Below are 10,760 nucleotides of genomic sequence, written 5' to 3' on the forward strand. Positions count from 1 at the left end.
CGTTTTTACAAATATGCCCCCAAGTGACCAGCACCCAGGTAAAAGCACAGGACACCGCCCATGCCCCAAGGGTTCCCTCACTCCCCCTCCCAGGCGGCGACCCCCAGAGCATCCATTATGTTGGCTTTCATCACTGCTGATGGTTTGCGCCTGAAGACAACTAAGCTTCATCTTTTTCACCTGAACAAAGACGCAGACTACCTGGATCAACTGTAGATGCGCCTCACAACGTGGCCTCTTTGTGCCTAGCTTCTTTCGGCCAACATAATACTCTTGAAATCCACCCGCGTTGCTGGGTGTGTTAGTAGTTTGTTCTTTTACTTGCTGAATGATATTATTTTGTGTGAAAATACCATCATCTGCTTCGTCCATTCTTTAGCTTGTGGTCATTTAGGTGATTTCCAGTTTGGGGTTATTATGAATAAAACTGCAATGGATATTCTTGTATTCTACATGTCTAAGAAACTATTTCTAATCCAACTACCTTGAAGTATCTATCTAATCTAGCTAGCTAGCTAGCTGTTTATCTATCATGTATCTTGATCCATCTATGTATCTATGTATCTATCATTTATCTCGATCTATCTATCATCTATCTTGATCTATCATATGTCTATCTTGATCTATCTACCATCTATCTATGTATCTATGTATTCATCTATCTATCTATCCATCTGTTTGTCCATCCATCTATCTATCTATCGATCTATCCATCCGTTTGTCCATCCATCCATCCCTAGCATCTGCCAATCTCTGTATAACTGGAGGTCACTCATACACAGAACAAGGTAACTCCTTTTTGGCTGCCCTTTCTTCTTTGTCTTTACCACTAAATGTTTTCAGGTCCACCCTGGGCAAGGTCCACACTAAGCATGTCACACACATCATCTCCTTGAACCTCGCCTCAGCCCAAGGGCAGGGATGATTTCTATAGAAGAGGAGAGAGGCTCAGTGAGGTGGGTGACAGGCCTGAGGTTTCTGTGCTCACCAGCAGTGAAGGTGACATTAGAACCCAGGTCTCTCTCCTGCTGGAGCTCGGGCTCCACCTCTGGCACTGGTGGTGCATGGCTGGACTGAGTGATGTCTCCCCTCTGCTGATACTTTCCATTCACAAACCCACAAGCTACTGTGTGGGTTTCTCATGCCACTGTGACAAATTATCACAAATTTAGGGACTTTATTCTATTTTACTTTTTGAGACAGAGTCTCGCCATGTCATGCAGGTTGGAGTGCAATGGCATGATCTCAGCTCACTGCAACCTCTGCCTCCCAGGTTCAAGCAATTCTCCTGCCTCAGCCTCCCAAGTAGCTGGGACTACAGGTGTGCAATACCGCACCTGGCTAATTTTTTATTTTTAGTAGAGACGGGGTTTCACCATGTTGGCCAGGCTGGTCTTGAACTCCTGACCTCAGGTGATCCACCCGCCTCGGCCTCCAAAGTACTGAGATTACAAGTATAAGCCACCGAGCCCAGCCCAAACTTAGTGACTTTAAAAACACACACATTTGTCATCTTCCAGCACTGTAGCTCTGACACAGGTCTCACAGGGCTAAGACCAAGGTGTCAGCAAGGCTGGTTCCTTCTGGAGGCTCTGGGGAGAATCACCTCCTTACCTTTCCAGCTCTGGTGGCCACCCCCAGCCCCAGGCTCATGGCTGAGTCCTTCTCATGCTACCCTCTCTAGATCTTCCCTCCATGGCCACATCTTCCTTATCTTCCTTTGGTTCTCTCTACTTCTGCCTCTCTCTCTCTCTCTCTCTCTCTCTCTCTCTCTCTCTCTCTCTCTCTCTCTCTCACTTTTAAGGACATTTGATGATGCTAAGCCCACCCAGATAATCTAGGACAACATCTCCATCTCAGGGTCATTGATGAGCAACTTTAATTCCCCTTTGCCATGTAACCCAACATATTTGCAAGTTCCTGGGATGAAGGTGGGGACGCCTTTTGGAGAGGGCCATTATTCTGCCTAACACATGCATTTTTCAGATATGCTGCCAGCCTGCTTGGGTAGACGCAAGCTCAGAGGTTAAGCTTGCAAGTGACTGGGCCAGGACTGGAATTGATGTCATCCAGATCCAGTTTTTCCCACCACTTACAATGCCTCCCTGGGTGATGAATAAGGCCCAGTCCCGTAGTACCATTCATAGAAATATGATGTGGCCATAGTTTGAAATATGAACTCCTTTCCCTGGTTTTCTGCTAGTACAGCTTCTGGGAAGGGATGTTCCAGCAGAAATACAGAGAAGAACAAAATATATTAATTTTTTGACTCTTGAGCATCAAAAGTTGGGAGTTGGGCCTAAATGGGAGATTGGATATTTCCAGGGCCAATACAACCCTCTCCCTACTCTTGCCAAGAGAGAATGGAAATTCCTTAGAGAAGGGGACCACAGAGGCAATTAGCCAGGACATCCGAGAGGGGCCGCTCCCCACCTCCTGCAGACCATCTCAGGCTTGGAACACCATGCTGAGATGACGTGGTCCTGGGATTTGAGAGCCAAGAAGACCAGAGCCTTGCTTTCTAGAAGTTTCCTCATGCCAGCTTGCACAGTATCAGAAACACTCTGTGGAGTGGGACAGTAGGTCTGGATTTATTCCCATGGGTGCCCTGTGGCCCCAGAGTTTGGCGTGAGCATATCTGAGGGTCCCTGGGGAGTACCTGCCCTCCCCTCCCCTGAAGGGCCTGGCAGTCCTGAGGTAGAAGGCCTTGAAGTGAAGACCAGGAGAGAGAGGGGCCGCTTAAACTGTGGGACAGTGACCCAGTCCACACAGGAAATTTGGAAAGCTCAGCAAATGTCGGAGGGCTTCCCTGTTGAATAGCCCCAAAGACCTTATAGATCTCAAACCCAACCCCTTTAAGGAATGGAAGGAGATACCATAAACTACCCTCAGAACATTCTGATTTTAACAAAATGACCCTATATTGGTTGAGATTCTGTTCTGCCAAGAGGTGGATTGGGGGCTTCGCATAGAAATTGAGTTAGAGAAAAATGAATTTATTTTGGAGAGTGGCATGTCTGAGCTTGTGGACCAGAAGTTGTGACCTGTCTCAGAAAATATAGAATTCACTGGGTCCCGAAGCACTGAGCCACATTGGAGCTCAGGGGTCTTTGAGGAGAGGCGGTTTTGTTAGGTGATGACAATGGCTCTGAATCTTCGTCCCTGTCCCAGATCCAAGCTCTCTGCTTTAGAACCTTGCAGTACTTTCTTATCCGGACTCTGGGCCACCCATGTGCCTTGCTTTGGGCAATAGAACTGAGGCAGATACGATGGTGCAGCAGTTCCCAGCTAGGCCTCAGGGGTCTTCCAGGTTTCCTGTTGCTCTTGAGGGTCTCTGTCATCACCATGGGAACATGCCCAGGCTAGTCCCTGTCACTCCTGCTGAGGTCAGCCTAGATCAGTCAATTGTCAGCTGGCCCCCAGACACACGAGCGAGCCCAACCAGATAGTCAAGCCACTAAACTGGCCCTTCACTGATTCCATAAGTGTGTGCAATGAACTGAGGTCGTATGACCGTTACTTGGCATTATGGTGGCAATGGAAAACTGATACAATGGTGTTAGGAAAAGCTTCTTGCAGGACAGGATGAAGCTTCCCTGAGATCAATTTGGGGCAAGATTTTGCCCAAGAAATTAATAATCAAATATTCTGAACATTAAAATGATTTGTCCCAATTTACTTTTTTGTCTTCCTGTCTTTGTCTGTTTTGTGTTGCAATACAGAATACCACAGACTGGGTGATTTATAATGAACAGAAATTTATTGTCTCATGGTTCTGGAGGCTAGGAAATCCAATATCAAGTGTTGGCATCTGGTGAGAGCCCTCTTGCTGTGTCACAACGTGGCAGAAGGCACCACATGGTGGGAGGTCAAAGTGGGGGGTAGCGGAAGGTGGGAAGAAAGAGAGAGAGAGAGGAAGAGGGAGAAGACTGTCTCCTGTAACTCCTTGTAAGGGCACTAATCCCATTCACAAGGGCTCCACCCCCATGACCTAATTCTCAAAGGCCCCACCTCCTAATGCCATCACATTGGGGATTAAAGTTTTAGCATATAAATTTTGGAAGGACACATTCAGTCCATTGCAGTCATGGTGAAAAATGGTGTTTGAATCCTTCACACTAAACATCAAAGAGGTTCTCTATTTGATTGAGGAGGGCTAGCCTTTTCATCTCCACTAACTGGTCAGGAATGGATGAGGTGGGCCCCCTCCAATGCCATTTGCAGCCTTACCAGCCTCCCCATCAGCTGAGCACTGGGCAGGAGGACACCAGGCTGCAAAGGCCCGTGATCCTGAGTCCTGGGACACCATTCACTTTATTCTGCAGTGAGCCCTGGTCCAGGCTAGTCTGCCTCCTCCCAAGGGGGATGATGTCCTGGAGGCTGTGGGTAACCCATGCCTGCTTCCCTGCTCCTCTGGGCCACTCTGCAGATCAGGCCCGATTTCCACTGTCCCAGCCAGCTCACGGATCCTCAGGATGAATTGCCACATTCTTCTCAGCAGACAGCCCCTTGCATGCTCCACCTGTCTGCTTCCCACCGGAGCTCTGAATCCCCCTTTTGTGGAGCCAGTGGGGAGAGTGAGACATTTGGGGCTCTTCAACGATATTCTCTCAGCCCTGCCCGAGGACAAGGGCACCTCAGCATGTTGGCTTGGTGTCTCCCAGGAAGGAAATGAGCAACAAGAAGCACTGAGCCGTGGCTCGCAGACTCGGGGAGTCTTGTTCCAGGCTCATTCCGGGAGAAGACTCAGATACAGGGTTTTGCGATGTTGCTGGCAGCCTGCACATACATCATTTGAGTGTGAGCTTTTGTGCCTGGAGTGTTTGAGAAACGCAGCCCTATTATGGGCTGAAGGACATGACAGTGAGGTGAACTCCCACGAGTTAATACACACACATACATGCACACATACCCAGAAACACACGGGGACAAATGACAGGCAAATAAGGGCTCTGTCGTGGATGAAATGGTGTCCCCTAAAGATATATCCAAGTCCTAAATTCAGGTACCCATGAATGTGACTTAACTTGGAAATAGGATCTTTGCAGATGTGATCAAGTTAAGAGGAGGTCATACTGGGTGAGGGTGGGCCCTGATCAAGGGCTGGTGTCCTCACAAGAAGAGGAGAGTGTAATCCCAGCACTTTGGGAGCCCAAGGCGGGTGGATCTCTTGAGTTCAGGAGTTCAAGACCAGCCTGGGTAACATGGTGCAACCCTGTCTCTACAAAAAATACAAAAATTAACCAGGTGTGGTGGTACGTGCCTATAGTCCCAGCTACTTGGGAGGCTGAGGCAGGAGGATCGTTTGAGTCCAGGGATGCAGAGGTTGCAGTGAGCAGAGATCCTGTCACTGCACACCAGCCTGGGCAAAAGAGCAAGACCCTGTGAAAAGGAAAAAAAAGAAGACGAAGAAGAGGAGAGAACACAGACACATGAGGGACACCATGTGAAGACAGAGGCAGAGATTGGAGTGGCGCAGCTACCAGCTAAAGAACGGCAGAGATTGCCAGCAACCACCGGAAGTTGGGCGAGAGGCCCGGGACAGATTATTCCATAGAGAACTTTGGAGGGAGTGCGGTCCTGTGGATCCCTCAATTTCAGCCTCTGGCCTCCAGAACTGTGAGACAATGAACTTCTGCTGCTTCAGGACTGCTTGACACGGCGATTTGTCCCAGGAGCCTTAGCAAGCCCCATGAAAAGGACCAGGAAAAGTAAGAAGAGAAAGAGACCTCCGTCTTTCCCAGCCTTCCCCTCCTTTCAGTCTAACAATTTTGCATGTTGTGAATGTTCTACTTGCTGGGGCACTTCTTTATCTACTTCAATATTTGCCAGGTGGCTAGGGACCTGGGCTTACACTGGTGCTGGAGTGGGATTGTCTCACTCGGAGTTGACATCAAAGTCATTGCAACACCCCTCTAAGGCCCTGCAAGGCCCAGTTCCACCCTCATCCTTCACTCTGACCCAGGCACTGCTCTCTCCTCAGCCCAAGCTGCCCTGGCCACCTGGGCCCTCCTGCTAGTCCTGGGACACACCAAGCTCGCTCCTGCCCCAGGGCTTTACACTCACCTTCTCCCTACGTGGGACACTTTCCCCCAGATCTCTGCATGTCTTGTTTCCTCACCTCTCTCAAGTCTCTGCACATCTCAGGAAGGACTATGGCCCACTCTATCTGCATTTCAACTCATCTCTCCCAACCTCACTTGGACTGCCTGCCCACCTTGTTCTTCTCTGTTTGATCCCATGCAACTTCTACCTTCTAGCAGATTCTATAATGGACTTATTTACTGTGTTTGCTACTTAATGTCTGTTTACCCTCTCAGCACATAAACTCCCCAAGGGCAGGGATTTTTTTTTTTTTGGAGTTTCACTCTTGTCACCCAGACTGGAGTGCACATGATCTCGGCTCACTGCAACCTCCACTTCCAAGGTTCAAGCGATTCTCCTGCCTCAGCCTCCAGAGTAGCAGGAATGACAGGTGCATGCCACCACATCTGGCTGATTTTTGTATTTTTAGTAGAGACAGGGTTTCACCATGTTGGCCAGGCTGGTCTCGAACTCCAGGGCAGGGATCTTTGTCTGTCCTGCCCACTGCTGTATCCCCAGCACCTAGAACAGTACTTGGCACACAGGAGGTGCTCAGTGAATACATATTGAATGTGGAGTGAATAACAAAGCATGCTTCCCCACTCCAAAGCCTCACACTCTGGTGGTAAAGCCTGAGTATATACAGAAAGATGTATAGCCTGGTGTAAGTGCTAGAATTCAGACACGGGCACATGAGATGGAGAAACAAAGGGAGGAACATGCTTAGCTGGGGCCACATTGCATCTGGAAGGTGAAATTCAGTACATTCTGGGAATGGGGCTGGAGGAGAAAGATGTATTCCAAGGTCTGGGGCTCTCACGTTGATTTCAGATCTCAGGCACCCAAAGGTTCCCAGTGGCCACGACTCAAGGAGTCTACCAGAGGCAAGAAAGGTGGCTTCCTCTTTGGAGAGAGTCAAAGTTCCTGGGCACAATTCCTTTATCTGTCAATGGGAACAATAACTAAAATAACTAAGAAAGGTATGAAGATTAAAAGAGAAGGAATCTAAAGGCTCAGTTACATTCCTGGCACATGGGAGGAGCGGTGGGTCTAGGATCTGTGTGAATGAGGGTTGGGGCAGCTGTCAGGAAAACAGACCGAAGGACTCATCTGCAAGTTGTGTTTGCATAAGGGATGAGCTTCCTGTGGCTACTGTTCCAAATTTCCATAAACGTAGTGACTTAAAACAGCTAAACCTCACATATATTCTCTCATCATTCGGGAGGTCAGAAGTGGGAAATGGGCCTAAAATCCAGGCGCCATGGGGCTGTGTTCCTGATGGAGGCTTTTGGGGTACATCCGTTCCTTGACTTTTCCAGCATCCAGAGGCTCCCTGTGTTCCTTGGCTCTTGGCCCCTTCCTCTGTCTTCAAAGCCAGCAGCACAGCATTGCCCAGTCTCTCTGTGACTCAGATCTTCCTGTCTCCCACTGTCACTTCTAAGGATGTTTGTGATGACATCAGGCCACCCCAGATACTCCAGGAGAATCTTCCCATCTGAGGATCCTTGGCTTACTCCCATCCACAGTGTCCCCTTTGCCATGGAAGGTAACATAGACTCAGGGTCTGGGATTAGGACATGGACATCTTTGGGGGCTGTTCCATAGCAAGCCCACTGTTGTTAGATTGACTGGGGTGGTTTGGGAGAGGAGAGTATTAGTGGGGATGATGGGAGCTGATATGGTTTGGCTCTATGTCCCCACCCAAATCTCATCTCAAATTGTAATCCCCATGTGTCAAGGGAGGGACCTGGTGGGAGGTGATTGGATCAAGAGGACAGTTTCCTCCATACTGTTCTTGTGATAGTGAGTGAGTTCTCATGAGATCTGATGGTTTAAAAGTGTTTGGCAGTTCCCCCTCCCTCTCTCCTGCCACCTGGTGAAGAAGGTTCCTGCTTCCCCTTCACCTCCTGCCATGATTGTAAGTTTCCTGAGGCCTCTGCAGCTATGCAGAACTGTGAGTCAATCAAATCTCTTTGCTTTGTAAATTACCACTGCCCAGTCTCAAGGAGTGTCTTTATAGCAATGAGAGAATGGACTAATACAGGAGCCATTACCAAGGAAAGCTCTCTGCAAGTGTTAGCTATTGTCGTTATTGATATTAACCCTGGACAACTCAAAGAGATCTGAACTAACCCTCCACCCTAGGACAGAGCCACAGACACACCATTGGAAGAAATATCGACAGACGCACACCAACACAATGCACAAACTAGGGCGGCCCTCTGAAGATTTTTACAAGAGGAAGAGTGTTAGAAGTTCCTTAAGAGGAGAACCATCCTGCCAAGAAGGTGAAAATGTGGACCCTGAGTTAAGATGGGGGCTTGGGAGGACCTTCAGGACTTTCTCATGAGAATTTTTGCTGAAACAAGTAAAATAAAGCTTGGTCTTGCCCAACACATTAGGAAAGGCCACATTTCAACTCTTCTCTGGTCTGGGGTCATAGGATGCTCCTGTCCCACCCCCAGAAGCTCGACTTCCCAACTGTCAGGGGCTCTACTTGTCTTTGGAAACTCAATCCAGTGCCTTAGGAAGCAATATGATGGGTAATGATTTAAGGAAACCTGAGCTCGTGCTTGTCAGATTCTACTTAGAACAAATTATTTCTGTTTCTCTGCGATAAGCAATATAGGCTGCACTTCACCTATACCGTTCCTAGGACCCTGGTGCCCAGAGGGGCTGGGCTACAGCGACAATCCCAGGAACTCCTTGAGAATAGAATTGGATTTAGGACCCATCCTGCTCTAGTACAACCTCACCTTAACTGATTACACCTGCACAGACTCTATTTCCAAACACGGTCACAGTCTGAGATTTGGGGTAGACTTGAATTTGAGTCGAGGGGACTCTTCAATCCATTACAGTGACCTTTTAGGTACTCTCTAGCTCTCCCATTTCTGGGCCATAAACACACATTTTAAATTCCAGGTTAGCTTTTCCCCACCTGAAAATCCTCTCCTCACCTTTAACTGGGAGGTGGGTCTCAACTGATTCATAACTAACAGGGTAATGAATCTACCCCCAAAATATCAGAACCTGCATCCTAAAGACAAAAAACAAATGCTTTCTAAGTTATTTTAAATTATGAGTTTCTGTCATAGCCTAGCTAGTAAAAGGCTACAGTCTCTTTTTTTTTATTAATCAAAGTTAAACATACTTTTGCTAGGGTTAGAATTAGGAGTTAGGGTTAAGGTTGGGGTTGGGGTTAGCGGTTAGGGTTAGGGTTAGGGGTTAGGCTTGGGTATTAGGGTTAGGGTTAAGGGTTAGTGGTTAGGGTTAGGGTTGGGGTTAAGGTCAGTGTTAGGGGTAGGGTTAAGTGTAGGGCTAGCGTTATGGTTAAGTTCAGGGTTGGGGTTAGGGTTAGGGTTAGTGTTAGAATTAGGGTTATCTTTTTCCCTTGCCTTGTCCCCAGGAGAATCCATTAGAAGAATGTACTCGAGAGAAATGAACACCTATGTCCACACAAAGATCTCTGCATGAATGCTCATAGAAGCCTCCTTTGCAACAGCTTGAACCTCGAGACAGCCATAATATCCATCAACCGATGAGTGGATAAACATTCTATGGTGTAATCGTGCTACGAAGTGCAGTGAACAGTAATGATGAACTGAGTGCTGATACACACAACATCATGAGACACCTCACATGTCCGACGATGAAGGAGGGAACCAGACACAAAAGGGAACCTGCTGTGATTCCATTTATCGGAGATTCTACAAAGGTCAGCATAGTGTTTACCCCCGGAGGGATGATTTAGAAGAGGCAGGCAATGATGAACTGTTCCAAATCTCGATTGGGATGTTAGTTACCCAGGCGTATACTTTTCTCAAATCCCCATAAGTTGTACACGTAAAATCTGTGCATTTCATGAATCTGTGTGCAAATGACACCTCCATTCTTGAAAAGTACTTTCAAGATTTATTTTCGAGGACACCACCAAGACACAACTGTTCTTTCGGGGAGCTCCTTCTTGCTGCTCTTGTGTGTGTTCACAGCAGCTTCCCACCTGGAGAAGGGGAAGCCCCGAGCGGCCGGACCCACCCCCACAGCAAAACCAATGATCACCCCCACTTCCCACCTCCTGGTCCCCACTCTTACTCCATGGCTTTTGGGATGCTATGGACAGATGGAGAAGCAGGAGGTTCTGGACTGAAATCCTGAGCAAGTTCCCAATGTCCTGAGACCCTCAGGGCCGCATCATCCCTCCACACCCAGCAGTGGAATCTGGGATCCTCAGAGGCACCGTGTCTCACCTGTGTTCCCAACCCTCCACCCTCACTGCGATGTTCTGTGAGACGATGGACACAGAGGCAGTGCGTCTTAAAATCCTTCTGGATCCTAACATTTGGTGAGTTCCAACCAACAGGCTGAGCTATTCAATCACACTTTCACTTCTTTTGGCTCTTTGGTGAAATCCAAATAAGACCTGTATTTCAGTTAATAGTATTGAGCCACGTCATTTCCTGATTTGGACAATGGGCAGTGGGCGGGAAAGGTGCTGTCACTGGCGGGAGCTGAGGTTAGGGAACTCTATTATTTTTCTGACTTCTTGTGAGTTTTAAACTATTTTAAAATGAAATGAGAAGCCAAACAGCAGCAACGAACTCTCTAGGCCCCTGCGATGCAGACTGTCTAAGGTAAGAATATTGTATTAGTGTGTGCGTTTGCAGGCTTGTTTG

The sequence above is a fragment of the Rhinopithecus roxellana genome, chromosome 10 (assembly GCF_007565055.1).
Source record: "Rhinopithecus roxellana isolate Shanxi Qingling chromosome 10, ASM756505v1, whole genome shotgun sequence".
Lineage (NCBI taxonomy): Eukaryota > Metazoa > Chordata > Mammalia > Primates > Cercopithecidae > Rhinopithecus > Rhinopithecus roxellana.